This window comes from Haliotis asinina, chromosome 6, assembly GCF_037392515.1.
Source record: "Haliotis asinina isolate JCU_RB_2024 chromosome 6, JCU_Hal_asi_v2, whole genome shotgun sequence".
Taxonomy (NCBI): domain Eukaryota; kingdom Metazoa; phylum Mollusca; class Gastropoda; order Lepetellida; family Haliotidae; genus Haliotis; species Haliotis asinina.
The window spans coordinates 41,334,443-41,354,287 of NC_090285.1; the positions used below are offsets into that span (position 1 = coordinate 41,334,443).

At 37.1% G+C, this 19,845-nt stretch overlaps 1 pseudogene; it reads right to left on the reverse strand.

Annotated features, from left to right (window-relative positions):
- LOC137287882 (E3 ubiquitin-protein ligase rnf213-alpha-like) overlaps positions 1 to 19,845 on the reverse strand; it is a 140,658-nt pseudogene that overhangs the window by 26,752 nt on the left and 94,061 nt on the right.

Genomic DNA, 19,845 nt, shown 5'->3' on the forward strand with positions numbered 1-19,845 from the left:
TGAAACACACATCTCATTTTTGAGACTAAGTCCGAAACATTTCCATGGAAACCAAGAAAATAAATAATCACAAAAACCTGTAAATACCAAAAGGCACCACTTTAGGTTCTGACTGCTATATCTGCTAGTTTTGCAGAAAAATATTGAACGGTTTTTGAGTTATGCTCCAGAAATGACGCCCATCTGTCCATTAGACTAACACCAAAATGTTCCACGAAAAAACAAAAAAATAAAAATGCCAAAAATCTGTAAATAGCAAAAGGCACAACCATAGGCTGAGATTATTATATCAAGTTTGGTCTAAAAATATTGAACTTTTCTGAGTTATGCTCCTGAAACAAAATGATTACGGACGGCATACGAACGGACAGACAGACAGACGAGGCGTCAACTATATCCCCGGAGGATAAAAAGATGTAAAGTTCTCTCAACCCCAATTTTTGCTCTGAACTATTATAACATCAAAGGACATGTACTATCATCCTCCTGCTTTAATTATAATAGTTCAGGGCAAAACTGTACTTTACTACAAAACACACTGGGGTAGAGCGAACTTTATTTCCAGTATAGATATATTCATACAACTGTATAATTTGTCACATATGACATAATAATAACATTCACAATCCCTCCAAATGAGGAATGGCATTTCCATAAGCAAGTAGCAAGATACCAGTTAAGACCTAAATAACCTAAATAACCTTGTAACCACTGCGTAATTGTAAACAAAGTGAACATGTGTCTCTGCCATTGTCGACTGACTTGTAAATTAATTTCCTGTTTTATGGAACCCATTTCTCAAGTCATATTCGATTAGTTTTAATGACTGAGTTGACTGATCATTATGAACTGTGTTCAGTGTGCTGAGTCAGTGAACTTGGTGGCGAATGGTTAGTGAACTCACTTTCTTGAACAGACTTTAATTGTTCAGGTTCAGGACTGATAATCCTAATCCGCTTATAGCCAATTAAAGTGCAGGCAAAAAGAAAACACACAGGTCAACATCAGCTTCTGGTTAAAAGGGTAAACATTTCTGATAAATATATGTAGACAGGGTTAGTGATAAAGCTATTGTGTACCAGTATGTGAGCTTCACTGCTTGGGCTGATGTTTTTCATGGCAATTTCTCTGTGCAGTGCCAAGAGGAATAACATTTCATTATCCTGCAAAAACAAAACTTTGTTAATTATGCGGACATAGCAAAAACAACATTTGATAATTTTGTGAATGCATGTAGCAAAAGAAAGTATATTATGATTATCTGATGTTGTGTTACTCTCTAAAGTGGTGGAGACAATACCATCCAAATGCATCAATAATTATGAATTTCTAAACATTAGGGGAGAATATTTACATACAATTTAACTCTAACTATGATAAAATACAGGTGTGGAACAGAATTATGGATCCTGATGAAGGAGTTATATGCACAGTAAAGCATAACAAACATCATTATTTTGTCCATTCAACTGGACTTGCCACTGAAAATATTAGCTTTGGAATGAAATCATTCAAACAAATCTGTGACACTCCAAGTACATAGATTCTTTATAATTTTACCCTCCAGAAGGTCTCTCTTTCACTGATTGACTTTCACCTGTGTCAAATAGAAATGCCTGTGATCACATGCAAAAGTGGCAAAGTCACTGCATGCTCTGAGAATCCTCCATATAAGAGCAAGTACATCATATGAAAACCTACATCTCATGGCACAATTTCTTCGTACCTTTACCAACAATTCCAGTGGCTTTTTGTTTTGTCCAAGGAGAGTTTTGACCACAGCTTCTCTGATTTTTTGATAGTTGGATGGGCACACCAGATATCTGTCTGGACACTCAATAACCTGTAGCAATGCCAGTAAAGTCATCATCAGACAGGTTGTAACACTTAAGACATATAACTTATGTTAAAATATTTTTAAACTAAGCACAGTAACATGTGTAGTTATCTTAATGAATTAGTGAATAATGCTCAAGGAAAACAGTAGCAAGTGATGATGATTATAAATTATTGCTATATCAGCATACATAATGTATCATATGCATTTTTCATGTTGGACAAAAGGATGGCATCAGTCACTCATATGACACTCCCTGCATATAACTGTCATTTTGAAAGCAAGAAAACATTACTTCATGAATCAGTTCTAGTGTTTTACATTCATTTTTCAGTTTGTAAGGTAAACAGACTTGTGACAAACAGCAGGCAACACATTGTTACATATGTTTACTTGAACTTACAGTGTTACTGATTAACATAATAAATATTGTTGTATGACTTGAAAGAATCCACTATATGCCACAAGGGATTACCTCATTTGTTGTGTCAAGTGCAAGCCATCCTGCTGCTGTGCAGATTGTCTGATAGCTGTCAGTGCCAAATTCTCTACAAATCTGCTTCACAAGAAATTTTCTACAAAAAGCAAAGATAAAACATTATTCAACCGTGACACAACATTTAAAAAATATAATCTCATTTCAGTAGGTTTTAAATAGCTAAGACTGACTAATATTGAGTATTATAGAAACATTATTCCGTATAGTGGGGTAAAAGCTGGTTTGCAGTTAATGAAAGTTTTACTGCTTCAGACACGATGCCACAGTCAAATATGCATACCCCTCTTAGATCTTAGACACAGTAAGCTGACTGGTCTCACCAGCTCTCATTAAACCAACATTGTTCATAAGCATATAAAAACATCAGCATTATTTCAAACCACTTTGAAAAAGCTCTCATCCAAACGTGTCATGATTCATTTCTCCAAAATCAGCATGATTTAAAACATGTTTGGCAATTAGCTATTCCAGATTGGATTATAGCAGGAAGGGACAATGCATACTCTTATTTTCATAGCTAGAATTACTACACAGCGGTCTTGAGCCAACAATCTGGGACAATCTATTATCTTGACCTTACTTTGGCCAGTCCATCCCAATTAAGTCTAGCAGATCTGTGACTTCCTGGATCAGTTGGTTGAATGGCCCAGACTGAGAAAGACTCTTCTGAACTATCACTGCATGTAAGAACTTGGCTGCAACTGACAGGCCATAGCGACACCTGGCTATAGTAAACATCTTGACCATGTCAAGTTCTTTCGCCATGATGTACTGTCTGGCTTCAGCAAGATGGAGTCTTGCCATCTTCATTTCTTCATCTGGACTACAAACACTGGCTGCTTTTTCATGGTACAGGTCCTGAAAATTCAAACGTTACATAAAACTTACATCTTTAAAGTATCAGCCGCTTTATGAACTCAATCAAGACTGGAAGAAGAAAAAGTCAGTTTGGACACAACACTTTTGATAATGATATCAGTCAGCTTAATGTGAGAGGCAAGTCAAAAGTGATGCCTATTCATCCACATGCCGAACATTGATCACAGAAAAACTGGGATCTGGACTCGAGAACAGAGGATCCTACTTGCTTGAAATAGTTAAGTGTTTTCATTCCACACTGTCCAAAGAAATATATGAAAAATATGAGGTGATACACATGGTGATATACATTTTGAGCATAAAGTAGAATGGAATCTTACATAAGTGTACAATGCACACAGTTAGGGATTCATGTTAAGTGTTAAACAACCCACCTCAAAGCAGTGTATGACAAGGTGACTGAACTGAACAATTCTGTCTATTGTATCCTGGGATGTCTCCTCTCTTCCTTGCTCACACAGGGCTTTGGCTTGCAAGAAGAAATCCTGGAGGGAGTCTTGCACAGTTTCTTCACTGAAAATAAGAAATAAAACTAGTAACAACAGTAACGTTATTGGTATTTACATCACTTTTTTCAAATTTCAGTATTTAATCTTGCATTCCAAAAACTCCATGACAAAAAAGAAAAAATTATATACTTGTTCCTCTGATTTTCTAATTTTTTTCCCTCTAAATTTCAGTTTTGAATGGATGACAAAATTGATAAGGTCTCAAAGGCCACTGGTTCTAGGAAATTCAGTAATGAGCTGACTTGAAATACAGATGACAAAAAGTAAAACTAGTTCTCCTATTCCATTATTTGACAATAAGTTTCTGATTCTTGTGAGGTTAGATAGCAAGACTGCTCCAATCTAACTTTTTATGATTTATCCATCAGCTAGAGTCTAGCAGAGAAAAGAGACACAAAATTATTTACACTTGGGTATAGTATTAGTTGTCTGGCCTTGAGTATGCACCAAGATGTAACCTGTGCATATGCCCATCTTAAAGGAATATTTGTAACTTTTTTTTTGAAAATCAGCATCATTAGCAGATTGTTTCATGGACATCCTGACAGCTAGTGGACTACATAATTACAGTTCCTTCCATTCAAATAGAATGACAAAAATGTAACTGACATGTGTTACATTCTGAACAATTATATTGGCTTGTACTTGTTCACAATGTGATATACCTCACGCGTCGGCAAGGTATATGGGTAAATCTTACTAATTTATTACAGAATCAGATATGAAGGACCAATGGTAGGGACACTTGGCAATAAAGTCAGTGAATGTTGCTAAGGATAACAAAAACATGCCTTACCTTCTACGTATGAGAAGTTGAAGAAGAAAGGATCTAACAACCGGTGTAGAATCAACCGTGTCATTGAATACAGACATCTGTTTGGTATGCAGTCGTCCCTCTGTCTGGCCATGTCTTGCCTTGTAAGTGATGTAGCCAAAGATTTTCTGCACCACAGCTCTCTCAGGGGCATCTTTCCCACTCAGACACAGCTTGGACACCACAGCCATGAGGAAAGTGTTGCAGCACTTCTGGTAGTCATGATACTCTTGAAAAACCTCCCTGTACAGGAAATATCTGTCTCAGTTTAAGATGTGGTGCATTAATACAGTAGGCTGCTTGAAAAACAAAATGTGTACACATAACCCTCTCATTCCACCTTCATGTATTGCTAAGTTTCACATGAAGAACATGTAAGTACCTATGTAGAAAACTACATGGAAATAGACATACAAAATTAACAGTTGAATTGCAATAAGTTCAAATTGATCACAGTCCATCAAATGCAGATACCCCTAAATGCGAAAAGTGTCAGATAGCCACCTTGAGCTTGACAAAAGGATATGGAACTATGGCCGCTTTGTTGGGTACTCGGGCTTAGTTTGTTCAAATTTGGTACAAACATGCTCAGCCCCACGTTGTGCGCCAATGTAGTGGCCACAAAATTTCCGAGTCCCATGCTGGGATTCAAATGACGGACATTGTGATCTAAAGTCGGACGCCCTGTCCACATGATTGAAGAGGTTAACCCCATCAGCAAGCTTTGGGATGACTCCACAAAAACATCATTCACTTGAGTCTGAAAGAATGCCTGAGGCATGAAGTTCCATTCAAACACCAATCTCTGTTCAAACTGTGAACGAGTGACTGTCTACCTGCAGCAATCCATTATCCAATTTCATCTCAGAATGTTCAATGGGAGTCATAGCTAGGAAATAAGAAGGCCATGGAAAAACATTAATGTTGTTCTGAACCAGACAATCTAAATCTATCGACAACCATACTGTGTGAGGGCTACAAACGTTGCTGGAGTTGTTGATGGTTCAAAATTGGCCCCTCCATGTGTCCGCTGTCTGACAACACCTTTCGCATGGCTGGTGACTGCTCCCTTTGGCCCATGAACATAGGCCAGCTTCGGTTCCTTAGGTGGGTGTCCCGGGTGAACCATTCTTGTGCTTAAGTTGTCACTCGTGGTCATCCAGTACAGGGACGATCGGCAGCAACCCCCAGATGATGATATTGAGTAAGCCATGTAGTTGTGTTAAGATGACAGTCCAATTGTCTAGCTGCAACGGTTGCAGACCTATCTTCATCCAACTTTCCAATGGTCATATCCCTCTGCTCAGTCGTCAGTCTAGGCATTTGTGTGGTGTGTCAATATCAAACTGTTTATAGGTGGGGAGTGGGGTGGGGCACAAACCTGCATGTGTGTCTGCATGTGCAAATGTTTCATATGGAAGTCTCTCAAAATATAATTCTCAACACATACTGGAACTCTCAAAATCTAACCAAAAATAAAAATGAGTTAGGTACTGACGACCATTACATTGCTTGATATGCAAATACAGTAAAAACCTACTTGTGTTCATCTGAGCTGTTGCATGGTTTGTATGATGAAGGTATTGCAGCATTACATTTGGGGCATTCCCAGGAATCTGTCACTTGGATATCAGCAAAACATGTCAAACAGATCTTGTCTCCACAAGGTAAATGTGCTGCCAAAGCCTCACCAAACTGAGTGTCACAGTGGCTGCATTTACCCATTTTCCTGAAAAATAGTAAACAGTGATGAAACAGATGTAACTCGGCAATTTAGATCAGTCACATAATAGTTTGTCACTTGATTCAGTGCACTTCATAGTACTCAGAGTATGTGGACTGTTCATGTTCTGTTTCATGTAGCTCACTCTGGTATGTTTATCTTCTGACATAGTAGCTACGAGATGTGACAAGCCTGATTGCCTTTTATTGTACCACACTATTAGACTAATGCTTTATCTCTAAGTATATATAATTCTGACAGAAACAAATAACCCCAGTTTGACTAAAGGGAGACCCCCGTATACCTGAATTTGGGGAATATCAAAAATTGTATCATTTAATGCTTTTAAACTGTAGAAAAGGCTTGTGAAAGACAAACAACTGTGTTTCTCAAACAGTGAGGTAGCTTCAGAAATAGTCTCTGATCAGCTTATCAGACACTGGTCCTCCTGGGCCAGAGCTGACTCCTCAAATTCAAAGGACCATATTACACAGCTGGATCCTATACTGCTGACTGCAGAGTTTAGCAGCATTAATCACCACCTATTTGCTTCTACACCTTGAAATGTCTCAAAAGCTGTCGATAGATGTATACTATAAACATCATATCTAGAGTGAGTCAACAAACGTGAGTGAGGCCATGTTTTAATAATCTCATGTTAAATGCTACAAATCTATCCACAAGAACTAATATTATGCATTGTATTCTGGAATCCTAGAATACCTCAAAGAAATAGTGTATTCCCTTTTGAAGACTGCTCAAACTCACCCAGCAATTTCTTTCTCAAATGCCCTGTTCACGCTTTTTAGAAATTTCTCAACTTTTTCCAGTAATGAAATATTGGTTAAGACATCTTCTCTTTTCAACATCTGGAAAGAAAATCACATATACATTGTCATGTGAGATGCTGTAATTGTAGAATATGTGAACAAAGATGCAAAACTGATAATAAAACCCATTGCACACAGTCATGAATAATATACTAAAATGTGAAAGAAATAGTATAATTTGCTACAATTTTAAAACAATTATTCACTTCGATCTTTAACAGTGCTTTGTTTTTTTTATGTAATCCACCATGTCTGTAGTGTTTGCACAGTCAGTTTCTTTAGTTTTGCAGTTGAATGGATCATGTACAGATGTCCTTATGAGGTAAACATGAAAGTTAACAAAAGTTCACTCAAAGAGTTCTGTCAAACATAACATACTGATGCCAGCGAGTAACAAACAGATTACAATGTGACTAAAGCTAAAACAGTGATAAAATATCAATGGATGACACCAGGTGTCTGCAAAAAGGGTTACCATGTCCTCTCATATTGATAACATCCACAACTCATGCACAGTAGCTTCACTGAAAGGCATTTTTAGAAGTTGTGTAGATGAAGGTAAACCAAGTTCTATGGATAGTCAACATCTTTACTGCAATGGGTGCAACATTTTGGTGTAGGTACTAACACCGTTATCAAGCAAGTGATACATAGAATTGTAACATGGAGAATATATACTTAGCTAAGAGTGTGTTTAGACAACTGACGAGGCTGATGTACATTGGATTGCTGGTGAGTGATTTCAGCAGAGTAGGTAGATGGACTAAGTAATAGTGATTAAAACAATATGTTGCATGAGTTTATACAATAGATAAGTTGATGTATACTGACATGGTTGAAGAGAGTAGGTTGATGTACATATTGATTGGGTGTGATTACAATACACAAAAAGGGAGAATAGAAGCCAGTTGACACGGTATGGGTGGATTAGTGGTGATCTCTTATACAAAGTTTATTAAACAGTAGCTGACATCTTGCACAAAAATGTAACTAATACAGATAAAGGTATGTCTATGTCAATATTTTATTCACCGTCCACAGAGGCTTGAGTGCTGTTTCTGTCTGGTACTTCTTGTTGCCTGTGAAGCTCTCCAGGAATAATTTTACTGTCATCACTCGCATCCAACAACACCTTGGAATACAGAAATACCAATCAAACAAGTTGCCTCAATATCTGTATGTATACGGCAGGTTAAGAAATATGTGGTCATGTTATCAGCTATCATCTTGATAAGAAATGTGACAAAACCATTTATAAATTCACAAGAAATCTTAAATGTTGATGGTATGATTCTGATTACGTCTTTCTGAATCACAAGTAAAAAATGACAAAGTTTGAGTGTATCCTGACCTTCGGCAAAGGCAACTCAATTGTTCACCAGAAGAAACATATGAACACATGTTACAAGTGATCAAACAATTTCTTCAACAAGAGTCCTGCGATGCTTTTTCTTAAAGAACGACTAAACTAACTTTTTTGGTACTCTTTTTACCACTGCATATGAAAGACTTCTGGTTAGTCATAAACGGAACACCATTTTTAAAAAAAAAGAACTTATCGTTTGCGTCTGAGAATTGTGCACTGTTGTCAAAAAGGTTGATTTAAGGTAACTAAAGATCGAAATGAGCAGCTTTAATGATGGGGTTTCATTTATATCGATGTCAATAAGTGATTTATGCATTTGCACCCCCTTGAGTATAAGTGATCTTTAAATCTTCAAAGCAAGGCCATGCTAGATTATACCACAAAATCTGTGAAATGATGAACCTGTAGCTGGACCTCCTGGAATACAACCTTGAACAAGGAAAATGCTGAACAGATCAACTGATCATCAACTACCATGTGTCATCCTTCACTGCTTTGCTATAAGGCTGTGATCAACTGAGGAGACATGCTAACTATTACTACCTGGCATGATCCATGGCCCGGAGACACACACTGCCGAGCTCAAGGTCTGTGTCTGTTGTGTTGAGGATTCTACCTATCACAGGCAGATATGTTTTGACACGATCCATCCAGTCTGATCGGCCTTTGTCTGTGTTCAGCTCATCCTTACGGGGCTCAAGCTGCTCCATGAGAAGTGTCAGACTCAGAACATCCAAAGTCTGAAGTAAAGTAGGAGTTACAAAACTGCATTGTAAAGCAGAAGTATTTTCAAAATTCAAAATCCTATATGTGAACTTGTGTCATACACTAAAAATAGTAATGAAATTAGATAACATTGATAGACTTACAAGTCAAGTTGTACTGCTATATCATTACAGTTAAAAGGTAACCAATACGGACCAGTGAACGATAGCTCAATGTGATTATCACTGTCAGGGTATCATTACACATAACCATGTAACCAGATTACAGTTCAGGCTATCACAGGCAATATAATGAGTTATCAAATATATAATACATAAGCAAAGATTCTGAATCAAGTGTGTGAACCCATCACTGAAGTTCTTACCATTTCATCATCTGTGAGCAGTGGGTTTCCCCCTACTCTCTCCTTCAACTCAGTGACAGCCGTCACAACATCCGGCCAGATCTCGACCACTTCCAGGAAGAGCTGTAGCCTCTCTTTGGCATCAGAGTGGATAACATGGATGGAGACTACAGCTCGTATCATACCTAGACAATCTAGGTCTCTTTCTGTCTGTCGGGCTGCACTCTCAAGGGCATGACACAGAATCTGGGAAATTCATTGAAACACTATCAAGTGGAATCTACTACATATCAGTTCAAAACTATATTGTTACCACTTTTGTACACATCTTGGTATAAAACATCTTCACTGAATTAATTGGAGTTGATGCAAGGTGTGATGAACTGAACTGAAAATCATTTCACTTCTATGATGACAAGTACACATGTGACATGTGTTTTGTTGTGCTATATTTGTATGTATGCTTGTCCAGACTGGCCCTCTGAAATACCACAACCTAGTTTAACATGAGTATGACATAGTATGCTGACTCAATCATGACCAGTCCTTAGCTCAACACCTTATTGCCAAGCACCACAGAGGTCGACAACAAATCTGATTTTTTGGGGGTATGGCGGTAATTTCAATTGTTGGACAAAAGAAAGCTTATCATTTATGAACCATTTGTCAAACAGATGATTTTGCTTCAAACCTTCAAAACAGTAAGGGCCAATATACAATGTTATACAGCTTATTTTACATGTTAGTGTTTCTATTTATACCAATAAATTGCACACAGGTATATGTCTAGACGAAAAATTTCAATTTGTAAAAAATCAAGGGGTCAAAACAGACTAAATGAAAAATTTCAATTTGTACAAAATCAAGGTGTCAAAACACTCTTCATTCACTTGTCAATAGAGGTGAATTTTAACTTGACAGTTACAGATGTCTAGACACATTCTAGTATCTGAAATTACCATATTTTACAAGATAAAAAGCGCACATTGCATCATCACATTCACCAAGAAAGGAGACACCTACCTTCCAGTCCTCAGACATCCCAGGATAGTGAGACAGCACAAAATCTTTCAAATATGCTTTAACCACTTCAATCTGTTCCTTTTCTCCAACAACAGACAACAGGGCCTCTCCATACACTGTGTTGCTGATGATGTTTTCCACATAGATCAAAATGTCCTCTGAATAAATGAACAGATTCACATTTTGTTATTAAGAATTAATTACACAATCTGAAATCAGTTTCACCCTCTGACAATGGATTTGTGTATTCCAGGTATAGCCTTTTGAACAAAAGTTCCATTATAATATATGATACACCGATTTGTAAATCATTGACTATGACCTACCATTTTTTCTGGTTTTCCCGATAGCCTCTGCCTGCATGACAGCATTTTTCACATCATTAAAGAGCATCCAGTGGAAAGGTAACTCAATGGTAACCTCAGATTTGCAGACAATGAAGTGACTTTGATCATCTTTGCTCTGGAAGACAATCGTCTTACATTGGTCTTGACAGATTTTGGTGTTGTTTAGCAATCCCAGCCACAGTCTTTTAGTCCATGGTGCAACATCAGATTCATGCATGAAGTCCAGGTTCTTACAGGTGTCTAGGAAAGCCAGAACTCGAGCCAGTACGGGGGTAATTTTGTTCTGAAGGCACAGTATCCAAGCACGTCTATGGACAGAGAATTTAATTGTTTCAGCATAATATCCTCTGTGACAAAAACTGATTGATATTTTGCAGTAAAGCCTGCAAGAGTTCAGCTATATAACATATCTTACACTTACATCATGTTAAATAATAAATACTGATAAATAAATGATAAGCTAGGTAGTGCATCAGCCTAACCTTGTTAAAGCATTATGGCACAGAAGCAGCCAAGCTTCATGATGTAACCACACATTATACACTGAAGTTGGATCTTACAAGAATAGAGAACTGGAGATTTATTCCCCTGATACACGGAAACGTGTGAGCCTTTTTTCAAATGACCACACCTTTCATGTATATAATTAGTTTAATATGATTTCATTCTTTTAATGTTATAAGTATGAAATCATGAGCCAATATGACCACTGAACTTGCCCATCATCTTAAATCTTTCCTACCTGAAAGTGCCAGCTTTCTGCACTTCTTCTGATTTTGCAGCTTCGGTAAACAACCAGTTCTTAGGATTGGATGCATAACTCATCAGTTCTTCCTTTTCCTTGAGCAAACTGATAATCAGCCTTGACAGAGCTTCTATGAACATTTCTGACTCTGGAAGTATGAACAGGTACAAAGTAACAAAATGCTCTGCAATGAATTCAAACTGCAACTGAAACCATTTTGTATCTATCCTAAACACAAGTAAACCAGTTAAACAGTGACAAAAATCCTGACCATTATCAGTGTTATCCAGAAGCTTGAGGAGTATCTCTATCCTCTTGGTGGAACGTTTAGTGTCCAATTCAACATCCCTGATGAGAGCAGCAGCAGACTGAATGCACGGCAGGAGGAGGTGTTGGAAGTAAGGAGCAATGGGATATTCTTCAAGGTCATCATCAGCCTCATGCCTTCCGAAGACCAACTTTGGCCCTTCCTCAACTGTCATGAATGTCTGTGTCCTACCAATAACAGATGAGTCTTGCTCACTTTGCCTCACATCCTCTCTGATGCTACAATTCCTCACTGCTCTTGCTGAATGAGCATCTCTCTTGATTCCTTTCAGAATGGATGAAGGAGCTCTTTCAAGTAGCTGTGCCACTGTGGGCATGTGTTTGTGTTGAGGTTTCAGCTCATCTATGTGCAAAGAGTGCCATTTGCCGGCCTGAAAGAGTGTGAATAAGAGCTGGGGTGAACTATAGAGGAGTGAGTGAGTGAGTTTAGTTTTACGTCGCACTTAGCAATATTCCAGCTATATGGCGACGGTCTGTAAATAATCGAGTCTGGACCAGACAATCCAGTGATCAACAACATGAGCATCGATCTGCGCAATGGGGAACCGATGACGTGTCAACCAAGTCAGCTAGTCTGACCACCCGATCCCGTTAGTCGCCTCTTACGACAAGCATAGTCACCTTTTATGGCAAGCATGAGTTGCTGAGAACTATAGAGGTTTCTTATGCAGTTGACGACACTACTCACAAGTTGAATATTCTTAGAAAACAGGATTGAAATAGAAACTTCATTAAATCTAACTTCCTGGCAACACATGATTCTGCAAACCTAAAATACATGCAAAACATGCAAAAGCATGCATGCAGATAGTTGATATGTTGCAATGTTATTCATTATGTAACAATCTCTCAAGTGTTGGCTGTGGTGTGCTTTATTTAGTGAGATATTTACCCTGGGGATCTGGAATGTACTTCAAAGTTCTGGACTTTTCTAATTCACAGAAAAGCATCTGAGAGTGTTTTGTTTTATATATACATGTATGTGGAGCTGACTCTCATATCACATTACATCTAAACTCTAAACCAGACTAGCGTTTGTGTGATAATCACTTTATACCCTGGATACTTAGCCTATCTGGTGAATATTATCTTCATTATCTTCATTGCAATTATCACATACTGACTTTGAATTTTGTACTCCCTTTTCAATACATTGGTAGTGATTTGTATTGATGTGTTAACTTAACTGGTTTTAGAATATAATTGTTAATCATATTACATTTCTTTTTTTGTTGTTTTTTAGGTGTGGTTTACACCTATTTCACTTCCAGACTGATTCCCATGTAATTTCAACCTGGAAATCAGCTAGTGAGATCATGGAAACAATTTGTCCATGCTATGGTGGGAAGTTTTAGAACAGAGGACCAATCTGGGCAACAATACACAACATCATTTGCAAATCATTTCAATACATTTGAGTTCAAATATTCAGATGTCAATTCACCTGAAAGCCAGAAAAGCAGCCTCCAGCAATATTAGGCAGTTGTATGATGAAGACTACAGCGAATTGTCTTGCATCATGCAGCTCATCTAGAACACAGTACTGGGCACTCCTGATGAGAGACTGGTTTCTGTCTCCTGATCCACACTGAACTAGCAGCAGTTTCTGACCTTCTTCACTCCGCTGAATAAAGTTTCTGCAATTTGACGGAATAAGTATTTACAGCAGTAAATTCTTGGCTTACCTAAGCATTAAGTAAACTCTTTCAAATGCTTACATTGACATAATGACATAAATCTGACATGGAACACCAAAATCCCAGAATCTGGATACATGGACTGGACATTTATGCTTTGCCTGTGTGATCTAGTATGTCCCAGACTTCATGTGCTGTCAACACTTGAATGATTTGAGAAGTCAAATAGCTGAGGACACCTACTTGATCTGCTGTGCAAATTGCTGCTCTGTGTCAAAGGACTGGAGTGTTAGCAAGACGATGTTGTTGGGAGTCAGTTTCAAATGTCTGCACAGGTCCTCCTTTTCCTGCTCTGTCAGCAGCTTTGAGTGAGTTGTCACCTAAAATTAGGAGACAAAAACATAACTGCATGCAAGAAATACAGGTTTAAAAGCGACATGTCCTTTTGAAAACAACAACATAACAACATATATAATTGGTGGAAAAGTAACCCTTTAAGGCTCTTGATATCCCAGATATGCATCAGAGTGAATGGTCAGAAATATGTATTTGGAAAGTAATAAAATAAAATGTTTCTCCAATGGACTACAAAAAAGCACGAAGATTTATACTGTGTCATACAGGCTCTTAAACAAATATACACAAGAAAACGTGCAAGATTATGAGGCAACTCTAAATTTTAACTGTTTCAGGAAGTTTCTGAAAATATTGAGTCTCAGGGCTCTTTTATATTAAATTTTATGATTATATTTTAAGAACAGTCACATATCTTCGTTTGAATGACTAGATGTTGGTCTAAGAGATTTAATCCTATCAAAAAATTTAACAATAGTTATTACTGCTTATATTATGAATAATACTACTGCTGATAAACTATCTCAATAATCTGTAATTGCACTTAATTCAAATTTTCACAAGATTTCTTCATTGCTGTCAACTGTCAGTTGTATGACAAGGAGTACTTTTGATGTTCCAGATGTAATAATTTAGAGTTCCTTATGTACCCATGCCTAATTTACTTCACTATTGCATCCATTCTTGTGAACATTCTCTTACAGTCATTAGGTCGAGGTACATAAGAAACTTTAAACAGAATCAATTTCTTTGAAAGGTGTTTAGAAGTGATACACATGAAAAAGAAAATTTATGGATGCCAACTTCTGAAGAACATTTCAGAGTATCAGGATGGACAGACGGATGGACGTAAGAAATTACTCTTCCTCACATGTGTTTTGACCTCAGTGCTTACTTTAGAAAATTAATTAAGTTAATGTTTAGAAAACTGCAATATGATTAACAAACCTGTATTTGTTTGTTATGAATGGGTTGCTGTTCCAATGCCCATTCCAGGTACATAAAGATATTCTCATGTTTCTGATGTGTCCAGTACAAGTTGTTGAGGCTAGCAGCCTCCATATAAATTTGTTTCTGTGACAACTGCAAGACGTACTGTGGTGATGCACACCACAACAGTAATTCTTTGCATTCTGCAAACATCTGATGAAGAAACAGAACTAAATAAGCACAAAGTATCCACAAGTTTGTGAAACTGTTTAGACAAAACACTTCCACAGTTAATCCTTACAGCATGATAAACGCGAGCACAGCTATTTCTAATGTCATGAGAATTATGTTTCATTCTGTGTTACATATTTTAAAAACATCAGTGAAACCTCAAAACAAATAAACTGTTCTAAATGTCTTTCATAACATGGATGTAATACTGAAGTTCCATCATATACATCAGTTTGGATACTGTTTTCTAGGCATGAGAACTGACCAACTTACACATCTTACAATAGACCCAGCTTCTTGCTTCTTCGCCCACACCTGTAGAACAATAGATGCTGTTGTGTCTGGATGGTAACCCATGAATGCATCTTCTGGCTTGGACTTATGTTCACTTCTACAATAATAATGTTCAATAGTTCAGTAACAATGCATAAATCTGCTTCATGCTACAATACTACGGTCATTTACCTGTTTGATTTAATCAACTTGTATTTGAAAAGAAGAGAAAAGTATGTAAGTACCTTAACATAACTGAAAATATTAAATCAACAATCTACCTTCTTGGTTGGGGTGTTTTGGGTTACAAAGTCCAGTGCCCACAGATGAAGTTTCCTCACCATTTCTATCTGCTCAGGTGACATCTACAACAACCTACCTTCCTGGTTGGGGTGTTTTGGGTGTTACAAAGTCCACTGCCCACAGATGAAGCTTCTTTGCCATCTTTATCTGCTCAGGAGACATCATGTTGTTGAGAGTCAGGAAGTGTTTCTCCAGGCGGTTGATCAGCGGTATTGGAAACTTCTCGTACACTATCTCCTTCTCTGCTACCACAATCAGCCTGTCGAATGCATACATAACTTGGGAGTAACCACTACTGTACCACAGTTATATTACTGAATAATATTTCACTGTTCTCATGTCTTGTCATTTTATCTAGTCTTGTTGTTGACTTACATGTGTTTTTTATTGACTGGTATATTTTTTCTATTGTTCCATGTGAGTTTTATATTGCCAGATATAATGACTTACTGTCGTATAAATTTATTGCATTGACTGACAGATCTGCGCTATTGTGTGAGATGTTTCTTATTGTCTGATACATGTTTTTCATTGACTGACATATGTCTCACTGCTTGATGTAAAGAGTCTTGATCACAAGACGTTACAGCACTTATCACAATAGTCAAATGAACATTGCAGTTTCTGAAGCCTTTGCATAAAGTTTTATTATTCGACTGCAAGCTGGTCATATTAGTTTCAAAACTGACTAATGCATGCACATGAAAAGAGAGATAAAGATCATTTTATGCATAGTGCAGTGAAATACAGAAGCAGTTAATTAATTCATTAATACCTTTATGATTGCTTTGAAAAAATACAGAATAAAATACCCTTCTTCTAGATGATATGTAAGCTACAAGTTTATCCTGGCATACACTCTCAGCAAGGTATAGTTTCCAAAGGATTACAGCATCTTGATTAAACATTCTCTTTATAAAGACAGTTCATCATGTTAACCTGAATTTCTTGTGCACTCTACACTTCACTCGATGGGTTCCTAATCCAAGATCAACAAATCTCTCATCTCCCAGTCTGGCATAATACTGCAATGAAAACAGAGATACCTTCTTTTGCATAGCTCACATTCATTTCAATGTTCATGCACATCATTATGTACTTGCTGCCAAACATTTTCTCTGTTGTGCTAAAAAATCATATGACATCATCAAACCAGTGACACCATGTCATGAGAACAGTTGTAACATGGACAAATTTATTGAAAAAGAAAATCTCCTTCAGACATCAAGTAAAATGTGATCCAATAGGTTGAGCGAGTGAGTGAGTTTATTTTTACGCCACACTCAGCAATATTCCAGCTATATGGCGGCCATCTGTAAATAATCGAGTCTGAACCAGACAATCCAGTTATCAACAACTGCACAACTGGGGAACCGATGACATGTGTCAACCAAGTCAGCGAGCCTGACCACCCAATCCTGTTAGTCACCTCTTACGACAAGCAAAGTCGCCTTTTATGGCAATAAAAAAGGGGTTGAAGACATTGATATATCAACTAAAGTCTTGTTGTTTTCAGGACCAATGAGACTATAACATTTTAATCCTACTCTGTCCTTATATTTTCTTAACAGTTTATATTCAACAAATACAGGGTAGTCCAAAGACTGATGCATACAAAATTAATTCGTACACAAAAAGTTTGAAAAAAATATTTTTTGGCACTGTCATCTCGGAGAATGTATGCTCTGCTGATTGTCTCCATGTCTCTGTTGGTAATGAATGAAACAGATGGCTTATGAGCTGCATGAAGGACTATGATACGTAAGAAAGAAGTATAAAGACTTTAGGACTGGAATCAACAGATGGTTTAGTTTCCCATACATTAAAATTAATTCTTTCAAACCTGTCATAAAGACTTATATGAACTGATTCAAAGAAACACTGACTGGCAAAATGATGATATTGACCATTTGACCATATAGTCATAGCTTCCTCTGGTCAAAAACAGAATGGTGAATACACTGCTGTTCAAGAGAACTCACCTGGTTCAGTGCATCATAGAGACTCTCATACAGATTCTCCAGGTTCAACAGGATGACTGTTCTGCCAGTCTCCATGCACACCTTGATCCTGTTGATGTTACGACACACCTGTAAGTGCAAAACAACATTCGTACTTGGGCAGCAACATGTCTCTTTGCTACTATATATAAAGAGTATCCTCACAATGAGATTTGGGAAAAAGTATCAGACCATTTATTCACATACCTATGCATACGTGTACCATTGTATTCAAACAAGACTTACATATTGATATATATGCAAGATATTACTGTTATGACTATGGACAATCTGAACTACGTATCTGAGGGAATAAGTTTACATTTAATCACTATGTTCAGTTTCAATTCAAAATAATTTTAAAATTGTATATCCACTTTGATATTTACCTTCGAATAATTGAAAATGTAAGGTATCTCCAAATAACCATGTGTAATTTTTCAATTTGGAACAAATGTATAAAAACATGTTTCGTGTTTAAAGAAACCTCAAATGTGTGAAATGACCAGACATAAAAGGTCCACCCCTCGGCCTCGTAATCAAGATAATAGGTGGGATTAACATCAGTGAGTGAGCATGGTTTTACACCAGTTTTATCAATATTCCAGCAATATCATGCTGGCCACCAAAAATGGGGTTCACTGTACTCAGGTTTTCGGCATGAAGAGTGAATGCTTTAACCACCTGGCTGCTCCATTGTCCCTTCCTTGACTAATGTAGACTGTGTGTCTGCATGTGTGTGAGCTTATGTATGTTTCTAGTGATATACTTATGTAACACAGTTATAGGCTTCCAATCTCTTAATATTTAGATTCCCAGGGGTCATCATCTTCATATGAAACTACACTTCAATTGAGTATATCTTCACTGTGTGTTCAATAAGGCCATATACCTGTGTATATTCCTGGTCCTTGGGAAAACTTGAACCAAAGATTGTGATGACTTTGTGTTTGTCAAGAATCTCTTGCTGCAATATACCCAGTGCTCCACAGTTCTCCGTTAGAAGCAAGAGGTAACGGCTCTCACTTAAATTTAGGAAATACAAATTACCATATTGCGGGTAGATCATTTCAAATATGATTTTTTTAAAAATCTGTTTTACTAGTTTGGCACCTAGTTTGCCAGGTAGAAAGTCATGATAAACATTGTAACAAATATCTACATCATAATCTCTTTACTTTAAAATGTTTACAGTTCATGCATTGTAAATCATCATATGGATGTGCCTCAAAATTAATACAACTGTTCCATAGTGGCCAGAAATGTTACTAGAATATAATGACTTCCCCTCTAACAAAAGTGAAATGAAACAACACTTCATTGATTGGTGTGCAGAGAAAGTATCAAACATGAAGAAAGACAGCAAGCTGGGCCATGTCACCAAATTAAAACAAAGAAACTATGTTGTGTGGCTGATGTCTGTTTGGCCTTGCTTGAGTAACTCAGTGATGCCTAATTTATTACAGGTGAGTAACTATTAACCACAGCAGTGATAACTCACCTTATGTCCATTGTGTAAATTCTAGACTTACTTGCCTTTTTGTACTTGTTGCTTGTTTTTTATTTTGATTCACATTTCCACTTTAAAAATTCAAGTCATCATGTTCACAGACATTTTATAAAAAGATGGGGTTTTTTTTCTTTTTTTTTTTAATTCTTATGTTACATCGATTTCAGGATTTACAGTGAAGTCATCATAATAGAAACATTATGACATAATGCCTATAACTTCCTGAAACCACTCTCTAAGAAAACCTAAGACAGACCACAGACACAACAGATGTATTTAGCAGATCCTGAAGGTTTATCCTGAACGTTTACAAATATGAGCTTGTTTAATGTGGCATAGTACCTGTCTGTACAGTCTCCAAACAGAGCAGCCTTCAAGAGGCCAGTTGGGGAACAGTCTGGATCGCCATCATGTACCTGTAACATATTCAGATCTCTACGTGTAAAACATTAAAATGATAGTTTTAGTGTCCTGATTTCTACAGACTTTAATTTAAAAAAAAAAGAAGTGAAAAGGGCTCTGAGTGAAAAAAACCCCAAACATTCCAGTCCTTAAGTAACCATAATCCCATATTTATCATGTTTAGTCAAATTCATATGCATGTGATTAAAAGTTTCTAGTGATTTCTTTTGTACTGTA